The sequence below is a fragment of the Paramisgurnus dabryanus genome, chromosome 22, assembly GCF_030506205.2.
Source record: "Paramisgurnus dabryanus chromosome 22, PD_genome_1.1, whole genome shotgun sequence".
NCBI lineage: Eukaryota > Metazoa > Chordata > Actinopteri > Cypriniformes > Cobitidae > Paramisgurnus > Paramisgurnus dabryanus.
Genome location: NC_133358.1, coordinates 6420404 through 6442491, shown reverse-complemented (window position 1 = coordinate 6442491; position 22088 = coordinate 6420404). Strand labels below are relative to the sequence as shown.

Genomic DNA, 22088 nt, shown 5'->3' with positions numbered 1-22088 from the left:
GCAGAAACTGTATTAGCTACCTCACAAGGTATTAGAAATGAGACCTAAGCGCCGTACTCTTTACACCGGCACGGCTGAGTGGAACTGGATAACCTTATTTGACATGGCAAGCTACAAAACTGCGATCACACTAGCCAAACTTGGGGTCAAACATACTCGTGTAAATATATTCATATATACATTTTTATACAGTTTAAAAGCTGCTGGAGCATATCCTTATGCTAGTGATGAGTTATTAATATTGAGCAAAGTTTCTGATACTACAGGAAAACCTCTTTTAGGGGTTAATTAGGAATAGGATCTGATATACAAAGTAATTTTTAGATGATTTTAATCGTTTTGATAGCTCTTTCAGTATAATTGTGGTAAGTACTTTAATTTAAAATAGACACAAAAATGGTAACGTTTCATCTGTGGCACACCCCAGTAACTTTTTATTGAGCCTGAATATGAGCACACTGTAAAAAAAATGATAGAATAAACTTTATTTCTTTTAACCTTATATTTTTGGACCATTTTTTGTTGTTTATTCAGATAACATTAATGTCGCCATGAAACGGAAGTATCAATTGCCTAATTTTCCCCGTGGTGACGTGTATAAGCAAAACCGGCCTCTGAAATGAAATAAGGCAGGGCTGGATTTGAATTTGTCCATCAAGATCTGATTGGATCATTTGAAGTTGGGTCGTGTTGCTAATTGCTAATCGAGTGATATTCTCCCGGACACCGCCCACCTGCCATACATTATGACCAGAAGTAAAGAGAGATCGTTTTTAGGAGGGGAGGGGATTTGCATTTTTGATTAAAGATTATGAGGGCACAAGAATTTTTAAAAATGAATGAAGCTCACAGATTAATCATTTGTAAAAAAAATACCACAATATTACAAAACAAATTACAGTTTTTTTATTTTACTTTCATTGCGACTTTAAAATGTTTGGCACGAAATCTACTAATTATTGTAGTTAAGATTATAAACATTTTTTTGTGAATAATTTAAAATAAACCAATTATTTACTAAATCCTAATTGATTTTGTCATATTTAATCCACTTAAATTTTTACACATTTTATTTAATTATTTGTGGTGGGACTACATAAAAAATGTATGTTTAAATGTTAACTAATTCCCAGTATACTTTGCATAGGACTGTTTATCTTTAAGATGTAGGAGGAGTAAGAAACTGCAGATTCGCAGCCTGCATCTACAGTCCCGCATTATCAGACCCTCGTTTTTTGAGACAGCGCCTCCTATCATAATGGATCGGATAAACATGTGAAGAACTTAAAGGGACACTTCACCCATTTACATTAAGCTTTGTATAGTTAGAACCCGAGTCATGTTTTTGAATTGTCATGCATAATTTTCTGCCGCTGAGACAGGAGAAATACAGATTTCAGTGTTGCACTTCTTTCAATGATGTAAAATCATCCTTTTGCATTATTGAAAGAAGGAAGTCCAATATCTTTGTTGAGGGAGTGAGACTACAAACACCCCTTTTCTCGGTCAAATAGGCACCAAATTCTAAATGTATGTTAAATTTCACCTACAAATATGACACACTTTCAATAAAGATTAATGTTTCTACGGGTGAAATGCTCCTTTAAGCGGAAACGGGAGTATCGTCAATTTTATTTAGCGAATCATACTCATTCGATTTACTTTTTAATCAAATATAGCTCCAATATTTGAATAATCCATTTAATATGCACTGTAAAAAATTACTCTGGAGGGTGTTAAATTTAACCCATGAAAATTAGTTATAATTTAATTAAGTATATAAGCTAGCAAGTAAAATAAAAAATAATGGGTATATTCTACCTTCACTATCCAATTTTTAACAGTAATAACTGCAATACTAAAAAAATAAGTACCCCAAAATATTGGCCTTAGCACCGCAAAGTGCGCATGAATCAACATCCAGGCGGGACTCGAGTCACCATTTTTTCATATCATATCGGCGGGAGAACTGCGGTTTGTTGACAGGTAAGTTTTTATTTAACTTGTTGATATCATCATGAATGGAAATGTTAAGTTGGTTAACTGTAAAATCTACCAGAAGTTTAGTCATTTGCGTGCTTCTCTGTCTCTGTTGTTGACAGATTGATAGGTTAGAATATGTCAGTCAGGTTAGCTTTGAATGAAACATCGCCCAGTTCTTGCACCTGTGAATACGAATAAATATCCATATTTATGATTAAAATATTAACTTCCATTATTATTATTTACATGTCTGAATCTCGTGAACAGCGGAGCTGCTCAATATGAGTGGTTGAACTTGAGCAAGCCACGTGACGAGAGAGAGCAGCGGACGGTTGATGTACGATACAGACGGGAGGGCGTCGAGCAGACAAACAAACAACGGTAAAGCTGTCGATGCTAGATAATTACTGTAAAAGTTTTCTTGCATTTATCTGTTAATATATTGAGTTTTGTTTAAGAAGGGATTCATTTATGAAGCCATTTTATTATTATTATTATTATTATTATCATTTACGGATATATACTTAACGTTGCCTTTCGCTTTTTAATGTCTGTTCAAAAAAGTATTTCGGAGTTCATATGTTATATATGAGACTTGTATATGAAGTTGAATCACTTAAAATTGAATGTAAGTACTTCTTGTTAGTGTTCAATGTTTTATGCACGTGTACTGTGAGTTATAGCATAATATGAAGTTGTATTTTTGCACTTAATAAGTTTTAAATGAAGTTGAAATGTTTGTTTGTATCGATATAGCATGCTAGTCTACTGAGGTAAATGAGATCAGTTTTTCCTCTCATATTATTGTCTTCTTTAATTTTCTAATGATAACGTGAAGAACAGTATTTAGGAATCTTGCTTTTAATGGTTTTTTAACATCTCATGAAGCCTTGGTTTATTTTGTTTTATGAAATAATATGTTCAAGAAGCTTTATGTAAAACTATGATATGTTGTATTTCACTTGAAATGTATTGGGGTTATTATACGTCCAATAATTAGTTTTAAATGTTTACAGAATGTTATTTGGTCAATAAAGCAAGCAATTTATGCAATCTTGTGCATGACTATTTTCTTATTCAACCCTCTCTGAATAAGTAATATGTAATGTTTCTTAATGGCTTATCATTATTAATAATAATTTAATAGATCTGTGCCTTAATACCAATAGGGTTAATGTTATTCATTTTTTTATAAGTAATTAGTTATGAAAAAATAGGTAGACCTTACCTAATTTTTTTTACTTTATCATAGTAATTAAATTTAGGTACTTTTTAATCAAATATATAGGATATAATTTACTCAAACAAAGTGAGTGCAAATTGTTACAACAATTTTTTTGAGTAAATTCTAGTTCTACAGTGCACTGTAAAAAACAACCTATAGAATTTACTCAAAAAAATTGTTGTAACAATTTGCACTCACTTTGTTTGAGTAAATTATATCCTTTACACGTGCATAAAACATTGAACACTAACAAGAAGTACTTACATTCAATTTTAAGTGATTCAACTTCATATACAAGTCTCATATATAACATATGAACTCCGAAATACTTTTTTGAACAGACATTAAAAAGCGAAAGGCAACGTTAAGTATATATCCGTAAATGATAATAATAATAATAATAATAATAATAAAATGGCTTCATAAATGGATCCCTTCTTAAACAAAACTCAATATATTAACAGATAAATGCAAGAAAACTTTTACAGTAATTATCTAGCATCGACAGCTTTACCGTTGTTTGTTTGTCTGCTCGACGCCCTCCCGTCTGTATCGTACATCAACCGTCCGCTGCTCTCTCTCGTCACGTGGCTTGCTCAAGTTCAACCACTCATATTGAGCAGCTCCGCTGTTCACGAGATTCAGACATGTAAATAATAATAATGGAAGTTAATATTTTAATCATAAATATGGATATTTATTCGTATTCACAGGTGCAAGAACTGGGCGATGTTTCATTCAAAGCTAACCTGACTGACATATTCTAACCTATCAATCTGTCAACAACAGAGACAGAGAAGCACGCAAATGACTAAACTTCTGGTAGATTTTACAGTTAACCAACTTAACATTTCCATTCATGATGATATCAACAAGTTAAATAAAAACTTACCTGTCAACAAACCGCAGTTCTCCCGCCGATATGATATGAAAAAATGGTGACTCGAGTCCCGCCTGGATGTTGATTCATGCGCACTTTGCGGTGCTAAGGCCAATATTTTGGGGTACTTATTTTTTTAGTATTGCAGTTATTACTGTTAAAAATTGGATAGTGAAGGTAGAATATACCCATTATTTTTTATTTTACTTGCTAGCTTATATACTTAATTAAATTATAACTAATTTTCATGGGTTAAATTTAACACCCTCCAGAGTAATTTTTTACAGTGCACACTGATGAACTTGCTGAATAAAAAGACTGATAAAGTGATTTTCACTGACCATCAAAGAAACATTTTTAATTGACACCAGAGATTAAGAGGCACAAACAACAGCCTATATATAATTAAAATGAAATAGAGTAAATAGAATAACATTTAATTAAAATATTATATAAAATAATAAATATTGTAACGATAGAACACGCTGGAAGCAGATGCAGGAAAAATAACACAGGTTTATTTGAAGATGCAGACAAACACAGGGACTTAAACAAACACAATGTCCAGATGATGGTAATGGTGCTCGAAGGACTACGGTGGTAAAGCGGGTGATGGTGGTTGTGATGGTCGTTGGTGGTGTAGGTCTGAAGTGGAATATAATCCTGGAACAGAGACCGGAACATCCAACACGAAGACGACACGAAACAATCCACACACGCTGTACAAACAATCCAAAGAGACACGGAGGCCAAACAAAGAGTGAGGATCTGACGAGGAACAGAGAGCAGAGTGAGTTTATATGGAGCAGGGGTGTCAAACTCATTTTAGGCTGTGGGCCGGATGGTAAATAACGCCATGAAGTGCGGGCCGGATAATTTTTTTAAACCTTAGTGTGCTGATAATTGTGTTAAAATTAACTTAACAAACCAATTAATTAGTTTGTTTAGCAAAAAACCAGAGAAACGCACAGCTCTGTGAAAACTACATTTCATAAGGTCACACCCCAGCAAACAGGGGACGTCCCCCGGACGTCGCGAACGTCCTCTTAGGTCCGCATAAGGTCCTCAATTGGTCCGCATTGTAACGTTCGCTGGCGGACCTTCCGGGGACGTCCGCATATGGTCCGCTAAATAACGTTCGCTGGCGGACCTTCCGGGAACGTCCGCATATGGTCCGCTAAATAACGTTCGCTGGCGGACATTCCGGGGACGTCCGCACAAAGTCCGCTAAAAAACGTTTTCTGGCGGACCTTCTGGTGACGTCCGCATATGGTCCGCTAGACAACGTTCGCTGGCGGACCTTCCGGGGACGTGAAACCACTCGAAGCTTTAATATAAACCCATACACATTTAACCATAAGAGTTACCCTTTTATGCAACATCAAAGTAAAAATGCTGTTTTTGCTATGGCTTTACTAATGAAAATCGTAATTTATAGTATCTAATTTATAAACTTAGTATGCTTTACTGACTATATTACATAGATTCCATTAAAGCTGCTTACAATTGTTCTATAATTTTATTGCATTTAAAGTAAATGAAAGATCTGGCACCTTTGTCTTTTTTAGTAAATGATTTTCTCCACTATTCCTAACACATAACTATGGTCAATAAATCGAAATCACAATGCACATATTCTTGTAATAGTTAAAGAATCCACCATTGTGAAGTTACATATCACTCAATTAAATATAAATGAAGTGCAAAAGACTTGTTTATTTTTATTAATATGACACATACATTAATATGAGTGTTGTGTGGTTCTTCAAGCGTTGTCTTTCTCATATATGAAGCACTGCATGATAAATAATTGTAAAAATCTATATAAATACATTATATCAAGGAAAAACAAATTTAAATCTACAACTACAGTTCAAATGTAAAACTTTTTGCATAGTTATTATTGCGAAGGATTTAAAATGCAAGCAAAGCAATGCAAACAGAAATGTAGAATGACAGTCGCTCAATCTGTTGCAAGCAATGACTTTCAAACAGCAAGTGCTAAAGAAGCCAAACACGCAGAATTACAAGTCCAACGCTGAAACTGCTGGAAAAGAACAGTGAAAAAGATACAGGTAAGACATTTACACATTTTTAGGTTTAGTATCAAATTGCAATGGTAACACTTTACAATAAGCTTGTATTTGTTAGCATTTGCTACCATGAACTAACAATAAACAATACTTCTACAATATTTATTAATCTTAGTTCATGTTAATTTCAGCATTTGCTAATCCATATTTAAAATCAAAAGTTATATATGTTAAATGTGTATTATATTTTGTTGTGGCATCTAGCGGTGAAATTGCAATCAACCTCAATTTCGAAACGCAATGAGATTCTATGGTAGCTGCCACAGGACAAAAATGTCATCGTCTGAAGCCCATGTTATAGTGCGTGCGTAAGGTCTACACTGTAGGTTATCCCTAGCCTGAGCGTAGCTCTGCGTAGCCTGATTTTTAACAGCGCTTCAGTTCTACGCGGACTTCAAGCGCTGTTACTGGTCCATTAGAACCCCTCTCATCAGGTAAAAAACTGCATCATAGCCATTTCCAATTGCGACGGTGAGAACAAAGATAGGCAAAGTTGAGTGATTTTACTCAAACTGCAACGATTCGCTGTTTATTTACTTCCATCAGTGGCGTTCGTTACTCCTCATCCGAGGGCCGCTAATTCAAAATAAGTGTACAGAGTATCATGTGCCTTTTTCAAAATATGTGTCCTGCGTGTTGAGAGATCCTGTGTGCATCACATGTTTTGTCATAATAAGTGCCTGCTGCACACGCGTCAAAACCGTTTATGATAAAAAAGAGACGCTCACGTTCACAAAATACATGCAAGACACTCCCAAAACAGTAAACTCTGATTACACATGAGATTATGTGAGTATCTGGCAATCGTGAGTGTCTCTTTTATCATAAACCCTTTAGACGCATCTGCAGCAGGCACTTATTTTGACATGACACGTGATGCACATAGGATCTCTCAAAGTGCAGAACACATATTTTGAAAAAAGAAACCACACACATGAACTACATACATGTTGTGACGAACTTCGAATCGAGTGCCCTCAAAAAAAGAAGTCACCGGCCGCCACTGCTGTTGGTCTTCTCAAAACATACACAACAATCTGCTGTTTCTTCATTTGTGAGTTAAACTGGCCAAGCTGCTTCTGTGGTTACACGCGTGGAAACTGCCTACCAGCGGTCTGCATGCTATAATGAGCCCTTGAGACAACGTGTGGACGAAACACGCTCTGTAGAACAGTTTGTCCGTTTTGGGCTACTGTAGAAACATGATGACTTTCATGTATGGTGGACCGCGGTGTTTAGACATAAAAACGGCTTACTCAAATGTATTCATCTGTGAAAGATAAAAATCTCCATATCTCATTAAATGTGAATAAATGTTAAGATCAATAATTTTTTTTAACTTTTTTATAAGGTTTTAGGTTGTGATGTGTCAGATAAATTTGCTTACCTAAATCCTTCAAGCTACGAAGTAGGACACTTTTGGCGCTTTTCCACTGCATAGTATAACCCAGTTCAGCACAGCTCACTTTTGGGGGAGGAGTAATGGGATGGGGTTTCGGATGTGAAGTCATGTGCAAAGTTACAAAAATGCAGAGCACACCACCATGCCTATGTCTGCATGGCATTTTTGTAACTTTGCGCATGGCTCCGCATCCAAAACGCACCAAAAATATAGGCGTCATGGCTTAAACGTTCTGTCCGCGGAGTGCAGGTACTGATGACATGGGTGTTTGTACAGAACCTGTCATGTGAGAGAGGTAGTGGAAAATGTAGTTGTGGCTGTCAATTTTGATTTTGTGGCTACATTCCATTAATATGCTATGTTGCTCCATGTTGTGTGTGTGTTTGTATCACATTTACGATGATGTTACGGCAGTAGAGGGGACGCAACTGTAACAATAAGCCTATAATCAGAGGTGCACATAACTTTTTTTGTCCTGGTTCTAAAAGGAGCACCTGGAGAGCTTGCTCTCTTCCATTGGTAAAAAATGAAGCCGCCAGTGTCGCCGCTGACATCTTGGGTCTTGAGTCTGCGCAGTAGCAATTTCGGGACCAGTCCTGCACAGTAGTGAGCAGGATGTAAAGCCGCGAAATCAAGGCCCCGCCCTCACTCTCCCAGAATGTGCATACACAGCTGTCAATCATGACGTGACAACACCGTTTTATAGCATTAACTAACTAACTAAAAACAAACTTATTTTAAAAACAAACACTTGAATTTACATCAGCATGATAAAACCTACAGTAAATGACAAAAAACAGCTTGGTCTCAAGTCCCATTAAATAACATGGGGGAGGCGGGGTTTATGACCTATACTGGGACCAGTCACTGGGGAGTGATCGAGATGTTATGAAATCCCTTATGTTGCAGTAAATTAGCTAACTATGTAACAAAATTTCAGCAACGTTGGTACGCTGGAATTGTTTCTAATCGCGCATACACACCCTTATGTGCACCCCTGCCTATAATCTCACCCACTCTGAAGCGATACTAAACTGTACTGGAAAAGCAATGAAAGCGGTATGAGCTGCATTGTGCCGAGCCAAGTTGTACCCTACATTGGAAAAGCGCCATATTATGACATCAGACCCTGCCTGGAACACAGAAAAGCATGAGACAGTAAAGATGTTTGGTTGTGTTTGAATGCTTTCTCTGAACAAATTCCCCATGAACTATGCATGTAAACGAAATTAACCAAGCTACCTATTCTGTCTTTCCCCTTCTTATACATCCTGTAAAACCATAGCCAGAAAACCCACCATCTCAGCTTGTTATTAACAATATACTTATTTGTTCAAACAAATATAACTATATAACCTGCTATACAAGTCAAATATACAAATATAACTTATTAATAATCTTATTAACAAATATTACCAAATTAAACTATTTTAGCCAGGGAAACTTAAATGGCACTACACTGAAATGTCATATACTGGTATGGTTATAAAAGTATAAATTTTGACTCACAGCTCAATATGGTGGCCTGCAGGTCTTCATTCTTGATGGGATTCAGAAACTGAACTACTGTGTCTTCACAGACAAATAATCCAAAATCAGCCTAAGAGTGTGGAGTAAACAGCATCAAGCCTCTCTTTAATAGGGAACTCATCTATAAAAACAAACACTTGTTATACTTTTATGAATTATCAAGTTGTACAACACACAGCAATAAGGATTTAGACAAACAATCACAGATTTTATTAATTTTATTGTTGTGTCTAATATATATATAGAAACAACTTGTGTTGTAAAAGAAAGGATGACAGCATATCTCTTTATCACGTGCCAGTATAGGCCCTGACTGCGCGAGAGAACATTTGAATTATCTGGCACGAGGCCTCACACGTCATACTTCAACTGACACAACGGTCTCGATGGTAGGAATAAGCAAAAGCTCCTTTAAATTTCGTCATTTTTTTTATACACATCCCGTTTATTTTGTAGTTAATTGTTAGATAAGTTAGTAATTTCGTAAATTTTTCGTTACAGGGTAAGATTTCGTTACCATATACAGTAAATATTGGTTCAAGAGGGCAGTTTGATAACTCAGTCGAGGTTTGTAAATGGTAAATAACTTATTCGAGGTTTGTAGCCATATTTAAGTAACTCGCTTACTTTGTTTCAGTGTTTGAGTAAATGGTATAATGTTATTAAGTAATAATTAATATAAGTTACTGCGCGAGCTCATTACGGCCGTTTCTCAATCCGAAGGCTACTGGAGGTGGCATATGTAGGCTGTATACGTCATCAAGACTGTCAGATTTAAGAATATTAACAATTCTAAAGTTGACTATTATTCTTAGTTAATCGTAAATTGTTGTAATATGCGTATGACTTGCGAATGTAATGCTCATTTAACTTAAATAAACCAGGCTTGATGACGTATGCAGCCTGCATATGCGACCTCCGCAGGATGCGGCATTCCGTTTCAGAAACGGCCTACAAGTGTGAGCGTGCGCGAGATTCTGTCTGAATTGATTCTTTAGTAATGGCAAAGCAAAAATTTACTGTCGTGGTGATTAAACGCATTTTAAAGTTTAAATTAAAACGCCTAACTTACCTTTCCAGGGGTTTCTGTTCCTGCAGTCTTTCAGGGGTGCTGGCGCGTATGACGATGCGGACATGAACAGCATACTACAGTATACCGCCACCTACTGTACTGTAGTACAATAACGTGTAGGATTGAATACTGTGCCAAACGCAGTAAAAAAAAAAGCCATTTAATTCATTGTAAAAACAATGGACATGCCAGTTCAAGTAACTTGTGGGCTAAATCACCAAAATAAGTTTGTAGATGTGGTTCAATTATTTTTAATGTGCAGCATAATGAATCAGCCTGAATGCATGTAGCCTATGAACATATTGTTTAGACTTTATTTTTAAACCTTTATCTGGTGTATGGTTAAACCTTATGATGGTAGCAATTGAATACAAATCTTAAACTGAATCAAATCTCTTATAATAATACATAAAATCTCTGGGACGGTTGGGGGTACATCAGGGTAACATTTAAGCAGCTTAATTTTTTTAATTCTTTTATATATTTTGATGTATATATATATTTACTTTCTTTATTTTGTTTTCTCAGCTTTTAAACATCTAAACATGTCCTCCAAAAAGGTAAGTTCAGCACCAGATCAGCTTATCTTATACTGTAATATTGATACTGGTTTGAGAAAAACTAAGATTAAACATCCTACATGTTTCCAGGAAAAAGGAAAAAACATTGGAAAACAATTTTAGCCTAAGGTTTGAGAATAAAGCCAATGGTTCTCTATTAAGGCTAACTGTGTATATTGCCTTTGAGGACTGCAAGCTGAACTTACAGATTTATATGGACTTTACTTACAGGTTTCCTGTGCTGTTTTGCTCCATTTTACTGAACAAAATAAGGCTGAGGTAGCACCATCCTTGTGGTTAGAGTGAAAGAATGTGGTAAGATTTTATCCATGTTTTATAAAATACAAATAAACATGAACAACATGGTCAGCTACATATAAAAAATAAAAATAATCAAACATGCTTGTTTTTATCTGAAGGGTATTGAGACCAAAATAAACAATGTGCCATTCTGGACAAACAGCTGTGGACAATATGCAGTCAGAGTAGCCCATTTTCTCACACAGGTAAAGTATGCAAAGTAATACCAAACTTCTTTTTAACCTCAACAAATACTGTCAAGCCAAATATACAATGTTTGTATGAGGTACTGTGCAAAAGTCTTAGGCCAGCATGCTACCATTAAATTTGTGGTTTTTGCAATTGTGTAGTGATCATATATCATTATATCTCAGTTTCTTTATTAGGATACAACCAGAAAATACAGGAAATGTGTATGTAGTATTAAAAACAGTATAAAAGTTTAAGCTGAAGTGTCAAGTTTTTAGGGTAAACTCCCCTTTCACTTGAGCAATAGCAGGCAACTGCAGGATCTCTTAAACCTAAATAAAATCAAATCCTAATTCTAATCAATGACTTCAGTCTCCTCAAAAAAGCTCAAGATGTGTTTTGTGCCAAGAGAAGTCACATTAAATATGACTGATGTCTGAAGAAGACATTTAGTTCTAAAAAAAAATTTATTTTTAATTTTGAGTACATATTTCCTGTATTTTCTGTTTGTATCTTAATAAAAAAAGTGAAAAATAAATATGGATGGACATTAAAACTTTGCTAAAACAACAAAGCTGGTGATGGTGGCCTAAGACACTTGTACAGTAATGTATATTGACCAAGAGTTGGAATGATCAAGAAAAATACATGTTGTCTATCCATATTTTCTTTAAATGCACATTTATTCACAGTTCAGTAGGACAGTAAATTATCTAAGGGTAAAATCATTATTGAAGGTGATTTAATTGTCACTACAGTACATTCATTGTTACATGATTTAAAACAGTGGGAATCATTGTGTAAGTTTCTTAATAATATCAAATACTTCTTTTTTGTCTTGTTGTTTCTAGACCTGAGGATAAGATTTCCAGTTTGAAAGTGAAGAAAATGAATCATTATTAACAGCAAATAGGAGTATTTCTCAGCTGAAAAGCCAGGTGAAACTATAAGGTCACTATGATTCACTTTCATATTATCATTCTTTTCAGATTTTTTTCCCTGTGTTTTTTTTGTTAGATGAGGAGCAACCAGTAAGAAAAAGCAAAAAGATGTTTTGATGTTGCCTGAGGCACCTTATTGTGAGTACATTGTAATGTTATTAGTCATTTAAACTGTTATACTTCTGTGGAATTAAGAAACAATATATTTAATCTCAGTCTACAGTATTTGTAGTATAATGATGATTACTTGATTTAAATTTATTAATTGTTATATGCCTTGAGTGACTTACAAATGATTAATTGTTTTTATTGTTTACAGTTCCATTTCATGCACAATCACAAATGCAGCACATCAATCAATTTCTTCCAACCAGCGAATCAAGGTACACTATTTTGTTATTTTTTTATCTTAAATTATTGACATTGGTTTTCTTCCAGACAGACTTGTTGTTCATTTATTTTACTGGTATAGTTAGTAATGTTATTAATGTTTCAAAACACCTTCTTGAAAGAAATCTTGGAGTGGAGAATCATTCTGAAAGTAGACCAAATCCAGGACAACATCACAACAGTGGTCGGAAAAATGCAGCAAGCCAAGCTGACTTTCAAAAGATGGTATGTGCCATAAAACACGCAACATTACTAGTCACTGCTGACTTTTTACCCATGTTTACTACGGATTGTTTTTGTTTGTAGATTCGTTATCTGTTTCTTCAGAGGGGAGGCAGTTTGGGAGATGGGAATTAGGAGGATGCTACAAGTTACACAGGGCAAATTTCAGCAGCTCAGTTTCAAACTTGCAACTTACATTGAGTTATAGTGAGTCTGTGTGAATATACTCTACATATTATACTTCAATATGCCTTTAACACAAAAAAACTACAATAATATCAAAGATCAATATAATAAGACAACTTATATTATTTTATGTCATAGTAAAATATTGTGTGTGTGTGTGTGTGACCTATGCTCTCTCTGAGATGTGTATGTTCACTTTGTAGCTGGTCAGGGTGGAAGACCAGCTGACGTACCAGTTTTGCCAGGTTAAAGGACCAGCTTAAACCAGCTAAGACAGCCAACCAACTTAGCCAAGGTGGTATATGCTGGTGGGTCAGCTGGTCTTCCCGCCTGACCAGCTAAGACCAGCTACAAAGTGGACAAAACCTCTGTAAAACAATCCTGCTACACCAGCCTGACCAGCTGAAACCATACTGGGAGTATTCATATTCATATCGATTTGCATTTACACATAAAATAGGTAACATACAGTACTGTGCAAAGTCTAGGCCACCATCACCAGCTTTGTTGTTTTAGCTAAATTTAAATGTCCATCCATATTTATTTTTTACTCTTTTTATTAAGATACAAACAGAAAATACAGGAAATATGTACACAAAATTAAAAACATCAGTCAGTATTTAGTGTGACTTCTCTTGGCACGAAACACATCTTGAGCTTTTTTGAGGAGACTGAAGTCATTCGATTAGAATTAGAAAGGATTAAATTTTATTTATGTGTAAGAGATCCTGCAGTTGCCTGCTATTGCTCAAGTTGAAGGTGAGTTTACCCTAAATACTTTAAACTTCAGCTTAAACTTTTATACTGTTTTTTTAATACTACATACACATTTCCTGTATTTTCTGGTTGTATTCTAATAAAGAGACTGAGAAATAAACATATGATCACTACACAATTGCAAAAACAACAAATCTAATGGTAGCATGCAGACTTTTGCACAGAACTGTATGTCCACATTTAGCCACCTTTACTTTGAGTGAACTGTAACAGCAACTATAATGCCATAAACATTCAATACTAAGGTAAAAGAGAGTTGTGCATGCTTTCTAGTTTTAGCACAGAATTCTGTCTCCCTTTTAAATGTTTGCTACAGATTTTTTGCAAGACATTTTTGTCCAACCTAAAAACAACTTGTACTGACATATATTAAAATACATCAGTGCCCTTTGTTTTTTTTTTTACATCAGATTGCACACAAGTAATGTTTTAGTAAGGCATGTTTGTTAAAACTGGTTATATTTCATAATTAAACTGAGGCATAGTCCTGGTTTAAGCTCCTTGTCTGGGAAACCACCCCAATAAATACTTAACTTTTGAATGTGTTCGTTTCGTTGTTTTAGGTTAGAAGACCACGGAAATATTTGACATCGGAGTCCAGCAGACAGCCAGAGACACGCACACACACGCAGCTGAAGCGCGTTTGACTGACGCGTACGGGAGATCCGGCACGCGCACGGGAGCTCGCGCACGCTCACACAAACACGGAGCACAGGATAATTACAACTGTTTAATTAAAATAAAAGAACTTTGTGGTATACAATGTTTAGCGTGTCTGATTTCATTGGTTAGCAAGGAAATAAAACGACGTGCTGAGGACTTTAGGCGAACGTCCCCTAAAAGTCCCGAAAGTCCGCTGACCGTCCCGCGAACGTCCTCGCAAAAGTCCGGAGGACGTCCTCGCGGAAGTCCGCTCGACGTAACGGGAACCATACACGATGACGTTCGGGGGACGTTCGCCTAAAGTGCTTAGCATGTTATTTAGCTTACAAAAAAGGTCCCCATGACGTCCCCTAAAAGTCAATAAAGTCCCCAAAGCGTCATTTTGAACGTCCGGAAGACGTTTTTGCGGACGTTCGCAGGACGTCAAAAGAACCCTACACGATAACGTCCGGGGGACGTTCGCAGATGCCATTTAGGGGACGTCCTGGGGACCTTTTTTTGTTTGCTGGGACTCATACTGTATATTATACACACAAATTTACATCTGAACAAAACCCACTGGCCTTATAGGTTGAAAAGCTTTAATTTAACTTCTTTTGCCTTGATGCCAAAATTATTTATAAACCATTCACTTTTCTTTGGAATATATTTGTAATGAGAACAGTCATTTAGAAAATGCTAGATGGGGCAGTGGCCCAAACCAAAAATGGCACTATGGGGGGTGGTACTATTATTATGGTTTTAATAAAGTATTATAAATATTATGTATTATATTACTAGCATCAACTTAGACAAGTGATTATAATGGGAAATATAATAAGAATTAAAGTGTGACAATCTGCTAAATATTCAATATGATTTACCTGCTGGCTTGATGGAGCTTTGAATCCATGTTTGCAATGTTGAACTGCTGCTAAAAGCCTCTCTTTCCGTTCTCTGTCGTTATTTTGTGAAGGCATTGGTGTTTTTTGTATTTTTTGTCTACAAAGTGTGCCAACAACAGCAAATTTAGTGTTTATATTAACTTAGATCTGATCGGGAACATTAAATCGATTAGACAAGCATTGTAACGTTAATAAGAATGTGGATATTTTGTTGTTGTTAGCTTGCTAAGATGTTAGCACTTTTTGAACACTGACAACAAATCATTACCGGAAGAAATACATAAACATACTTACAAATTACTAATTCTGCGGTTTAACAACTGATATAATGTAATGAATCTACCTGTTAATGCAACGAACTTTGGAAACTGTCGTCTTCGCTCTCCAGGCAGAGAGTGGACACAGAGATGCTGCGGAGCGGGCGAGAAAACACGAAGTGGATCACCGGAATCAGTGGATCTTTAGCGGTAACAATAAAACGGCAAGATTTTTGGGCACCGTGTTTAGTCTATGTTCCGCGTTTTGCTCCTTTCCGCAAGTCTCTCATATTAAAAACGAACTAGACACCCGCCTAAAAGGGTTTTTAAAATATGTATTTAATATTTAATAATACTGTATAAATCATCACGCGGGCCGGATTGGACACCTTTGCGGGCCGTATCCGGCCCGCGGGCCGCATGTTTGACACCCCTGATATGGAGAGTCTGTAATGATGAGCAGCTGGAGTGAGACAATCAACACAGGTGAAGGGAATCGGGATAACGAGCACATGACATCACAGGTGAGTAAACACCATACACGAGACACAGAGAGAGCAGTGTATTTACCCACCGTGACAAATATAACACTTAAATGTTTAAATTTTTCAAATAAACAAAATTAACAATAATATCTAAAACCCAACAAACAAGGTTAATAGCTAAATCTGACACAAACATAGGTTTGTGGATAATAACAATTCACTTGCAAATAATATTAATAATTGAAGATTAACAATTAACATTGCATTCATAACATTAATCTAACAAAGCTGGCTACTGTATGTCATATGCATTGCTATAGTTTAAATATTAAACACCGAACAGTGACATTATACACTTTTGCAAAGGCTAGCAGGTGGTTTAACAACGGTGCGCTGTCTGGACATGTACCACGCATATGCGGATGAGTTTGTTTACTCTTACACATAAAACACTTTAAATTCAGATGTTTAACTCTTTCCCCGCCATTGACGAGATATCTCGTCAATTAAGAGAAAACGCTTCCCCGCCAATGACGAGATTTTCCGTCTTTCCGCAATACCGCTATTATCCACCAGGTGGCGCCCTTCCGCAACTTTTTAAAACCGGAAGTATTGCCCTATGGCAAGCTGCTGCATGTCCGTGTCTGTTTTAAAGATCGCTCTGAATCGGAACTCTATGAAAAGTCCGTCACAAAAATGGAATTATCTCTGCTTTTTGCTCAAAATATGGTGTTTTTGCAAAAACCTACCCATATTCAAAAGCTGATTGCAAAAGAACCACTAAAGGTAGGATGAAACGTTTTTTTGTTTGAAAGCAGAGGGTCTGTTCTTTCATTTGGTATCTTGTATGTTTATATATTTAAAGAAGAACATTTTCTGGAAGGCATTAAACTTTGGTGAAAATCATGAAAAACGCTGGCGCTGGCTGGCAACTTTTTTTAAAAACGCTGGCGGTGAAAGAGTTAACAATATAATTACACTAATGACATAAATATGTAGAAATGACAATGGCATACGTGAAATATAAGCGTAACAGAATTAATTTACCACGTTAAACCGTTTAAATATTAATTATTAAGCTTAATAAACCAATTCACGTTATGATGGCAAATATAAGAAAGAGAAGTCAAACAGAACACAGGTTTGGTCATTACCGAAGTCAAATAAGATCCACTTACTTCGCATTTACGCACAAACACGCATAACATTAAAGAAATTGTCCTTAAAGCATCAGCAAAAGTTTGCGTCTGTATCAGCGATCCGGCTCAACTCAACTTGCGTTCTGTGGGAGGGATGCTCGCCTGCACATAGTCGCGGGCACTGATTGGCTGCTGTGCTGGATGCTGTGTGTCAATCAATCTCGGCAAGAAAGAGATCTTATTAGCGAACTTTCATAATAACTATAATAACAAGTAACAGCCTTTTTAACATTGCCATAATAATAAATAATGAATATTTATATTTATTTTATGTTACTTTTGATGAATGGTTTTTTTCAAACACTAGCTAAGTGACTTTAGGGGGCCCTCTGCTGGCCAAGAGGCCCTTTGCAATTGCAAGTGTCGTTTAGTGGCTGGGCCGGCTCTGCTCCCACACGCACACAAACTTGGAAAAAAATCCATCCATGCTGTTTTGAGTGAGATACAGGTTTCTGACTGTCCTCTGCCTTGAGTCTCAGATTGCGCGAGTTAAAACTCAGCTCCGTTGTGACGTAACAAAAAGTTTCGTCACATTCAGTTTGAATTTTCCCGCCCACTCGCAGGTCTCCACCCACCAGGTAGCTAGAGAGCATAGAGCAGTCACTTTAATGATACCCTCTGTGCTGTTATCATGTCTCACGGAAATAACAGCGCTATTTGGATATTATGGATTATACTCCCGCCTACTAAAAACAACGTTTTAACGCGTGGTTATTGGAACCCGGAGTAATCTTATACAGTGTGTTACGACGCAAACAGTCCTCAGATTGTAGGCGATAAGACCTTCATGCGAAATCTGATGTAAACAACAGACTATGTATCTATATTTCACGGATTATACGCATTTGTGGACAAAAATGGTCATTGGATGTATTTTATTGGACTTTCATGGATCATTCACACATCTGAAACAGACTGGATTCGATTCGCGATCGCGTTGTATCATCACAAAAGGTAAGAAGTCACGTTATATTTTGCATGTTGTCATCTTCTGTCACAAAATACTACATTTATGATGCTAGAGCTAAAAGCTTTTTGCCAAACTAACAGATTGCATAAACCTTAAAGACTAGTCTTAAAAGTTAGTCATGAATTTTTTTCTTCAAGACTGATCATACCTGTTTTAAGTATGTTACATAGAAAGGTAGATTGGTTTAATTTAAATACAAATAATAAGACTGATTAGCCCTAAACATTTGCTAGTTAGTCAGAATCATTCTTAAGACGCAGTCTTAACATCGCGGCTATGTTTATGCAACCGGCCACTGGCCTTACGCCCCGGCTTTTCTGACGAGGCGAGCCTCTAACTTTACGGTCCGCATAGATATATACACGGTCCGGACCTCCCGCTAGCTTCTAGCAATTAGCACGCGGTCCACAAGCAGTATACATCCCCCGCCGGGTCTTAATTTCTGTAATTTGCGAAAATAATGCGTTTGAAAATGTTTATAATGGGAATATGTTAGTATTGTCCAGGGAAAACGAGTGTATTGTTGAGACTGCTACTTCACAATTTACGCTGGAATCTTTGTGTGTCATGATGAGTTTGACACACCGAGACCGGGCCTTACCGCCCCGGCTTTTCTGACAAGGCTAACCCCCGAGCCTCTTATAACTTTACGGTCCGGACCTCCCGCTAGCTTCTAGCAATTAGCACGCGGTCCACAAGCAGTATACATCCCCCGCCGGGTCTTAATTTCTGTAATTTGCGAAAATAATGCGTTTGAAAATGTTTATAATGGGAATATGTTAGTATTGTCCAGGGAAAACGAGTGTATTGTTGAGACTGCTACTTCACAATTTACGCTGGAATCTTTGTGTGTCATGATGAGTTTGACACACCGAGACCGGGCCTTACCGCCCCGGCTTTTCTGACGAGGCTAACCCCTGAGCCTCTTATAACTTTACGGTCCGGACCTCCCGCTAGCTTCTAGCAATTAGCACGCGGTCCACAAGCAGTATACATCCCCCGTCGGGTCTTAATTTCTGTAATTTGCGAAAATAATGCGTTTGAAAATGTTTTAGAATGGGAATATGTTAGCATTGTCCAGGGAAAAGAGTTTATTGTTGTGACTGCTAACGTAACATCACAATTTAATCTGGAATCATTGTGTGTCATGAGTTTCTTCTCCTGTAGTGTACTTATTAGTGATACTTTTCTGCATGATTTGTCTGTTGGCAACATAAACCGTTAATAATAATATAATAACACAGTATGGTCTGTACTGCTCACGATACCACTGAGCACGCGCACGGGCACATGACGTTAGTAGTGGGGCGTGATCAAAGGAGCAGCAGCTCATAAATATGTAATGACTAGCTCAAAACGGCACAATCTGAAATGTCCTGAAACAGAGGCTCCTAGAGATGGGTAACAATCTTTTCCTACAAGCTATTTCGAGCAAACATCTTTTGAAACATGCTTTATGGAACTCATACACCTATATAACTTGTGGAAAAGCAGTCATAATATGGGCACTTTAAGAACTTTCCGCCGGTCTGTATTATAAATGCATGATTGCAGTGCAGCGTTCGTATCCGCAACAAGTCTAGATATGCATGTTTTCTGTGATGCACACAATAAATTAATGTGATGGTAGCTGTTAAGACACTTAAGGGCGATTTATAGTCGTGCGTAGGTCCTACGGCGTAGCCGCGACGGCGTAGGTTCCGCGTCGGCGTAGGTTCCGCGTCGGTTTTCATTTATACTTTTGCGTCGCCGTCTGCGTCGACGTGCAAACACACGTGAAACCGCTGGTTGGCAGTAATCACGCGTGTAACCACAGTAGCAGCAGAAGTCGTCACAGAAGAAGAAGCTAAGCAAGTTTACCCACAAACGAGGAAGAAATAGCAACTTCTGTATAATTTGAGAAGACCAGCAATGATGGAAGTAAATAAACAGCGACTTATGTTGCAGTTTGAGTTAAATCACTCCTCAACTTGGCTCATCTTTGTTTTCACCGTCTAAAACGGAAATACCTATGACGCAGTTTTTTTACCTGACGGGAGGGGTTCTGGTGGACGAATCACAGCGCTTGCGGTCCGCGTAGAGCCGACGCGCTGTTAGTAGGACCTACGCATGACTATAAATCGCCCTTTACATTTAACATTCAAATGTTTTAAAAACCAAACGTGTTCAGGTTTTTCTGCGTATTTGGTTTGTGAAGTGTAATTTATGCTTTTTTCCTTCCCCTCACAGATAACCATGGTTAATAAATGGTCAGTAGATGACACGTCACTGGCTTTAAAATATAAACCCCATTGATGCAAAAAGGTAAGGTGCTTAAAGGGACCTCGTAAACCTGACTTCTGTCACTAATGTTCATCAAAGAGCAAAATAAAAGAAATATGTGTTTTGTAGCTTTAATGATAATTCTTATGTATTTCATTTAGAATTTAGCATTAAAGACTGTAAAGTGTTTGAGGACTTAATTTAAATTCTGTATATTTCACACTTTTATTTTATTGAACATTGTGTTTTGAAAAATGTAGATGGATGCATATAAATCACATACAACTTAGTAGCGTTGAGATGGATGCATATAAATCACATACAACTTAGTAGCGTTACTGAGTGAACCTCTTTATTTTCTAAACCCGCATACATGTGTATTCAACCCTGCTTCCGGGTCCCCGCATACGTCACTGCTTACGAACCATGACGGGGGTCACAACAACCATAAATATGATCTACAAAAAATACATCACTAGACAATTGCAACCTCAAGTTAATGTAGACTTTAAGGAACTTGTTTGTCTGAAAGTGTATATATAAAGATTTTGTGTTTTAAGATGCTGCATGGAATGACAATGAGGTTTGGAACAGACTTGGTGAAGAACATGGAAACATCCGCAGAGGCAATGTTGACAAGCTTAAGATATCACGTTTTAGGAGGGATTTATTAAACATGGATGCAGAAGCAGTTTTGGAAGTGTCCGAATATGTACAGTCACTGATTCTGCGGGACCGTGACAGGTATTTTTGTAAATTAACTTTTAAGGTTTAAGATTTTAAGGTTTTAGATATTTCCTAGACAACATATGAATTACTTTCAGGTGGTTTGGGTAATTTTGTCTAGGCTTACTGTCTTATGTAACCTATTGCTGGGCTAACTATGATTAGCAATGTGGATTATTTTAAGAGACTATTCAAACGATGGCATACACATCTATCGCTGTATGTTTGTTTAACATTTAAGCTAAACAATAGCGCGTTTGGCGACTTTTCACCTATAAAACAGAAACTTACTGATTTGTACTAGATAAAACCAACACAACAGTACATATGCATAGATTATTTTACCTGATATGAAGTGTGCACTGCAAACAAGAGCAATTATTTATGATCGTCTCCGTCTAGTCTGTATGCCGTATTTATTCAACCACAATTGTCTTCTTGATTTCTGTGAAGCAATGTCTGCTGGGATCCGGTAAAACTTTATTTTTGAACCAAAATTGCTGTTCCTTTTAATCTGGCAGACAAAAACACAACAAGATGACATTTTAAAGTCAAAATCTCAAACTTTTAGCGTGCCGGCTATGAGTTCCTACTTATTTTTTTGCCTCCAGCTAGAGCGGTGACGTCACAGTGACGTGGGCGATTAAGGGGTCTGTTGCCATTAAGCACACAGTGACTTTAATTTATAAAATATATGCTTAAATTTAAATACCTGTACAAAACAAATGTACAATCAACTTGTGTAAATTGTCATTCTATTTAATAGATTGTTCATGAATTGTCTTTAAATGCATTGTGATTTCTTTTCATCATTTCAGGCACATGTAAAAGTTACTAAAAATTAGTACTGCATATACTGTACAGCAGGGTTCCCCAAATCTTACCTTGGAGG

General features: G+C 36.7%; 2 long non-coding RNA genes across 21 annotated transcripts; one reads left to right on the top strand and one right to left on the bottom strand.

The window, feature by feature from the left end:
- Nucleotides 1-6026: 6026 nt before the first annotated feature.
- LOC141281422 (uncharacterized) lies at nucleotides 6027-12934 on the top strand. 20 transcript variants are annotated; one of them, XR_012335740.1, is made up of 10 exons: nucleotides 9441-9691; nucleotides 10194-10264; nucleotides 10714-10745; nucleotides 10836-10874; nucleotides 10977-11060; nucleotides 11165-11251; nucleotides 12086-12313; nucleotides 12495-12558; nucleotides 12688-12790; nucleotides 12872-12934. It is a non-coding gene; the product is annotated as an uncharacterized lncRNA (long non-coding RNA). The 20 variants fall into 20 exon arrangements; XR_012335747.1 differs by lacking the exon at nucleotides 10836-10874 and having other exon boundaries at nucleotides 10194-10301; nucleotides 12086-12172; nucleotides 12224-12313; XR_012335735.1 differs by having other exon boundaries at nucleotides 10194-10301.
- LOC141281423 (uncharacterized) lies at nucleotides 7594-10312 on the bottom strand. The gene is made up of 3 exons (XR_012335748.1): nucleotides 10186-10312; nucleotides 9093-9234; nucleotides 7594-8716 (listed from the first exon to the last, which is right to left on the bottom strand). It is a non-coding gene; the product is annotated as an uncharacterized lncRNA (long non-coding RNA).
- Nucleotides 12935-22088: the final 9154 nt, after the last annotated feature.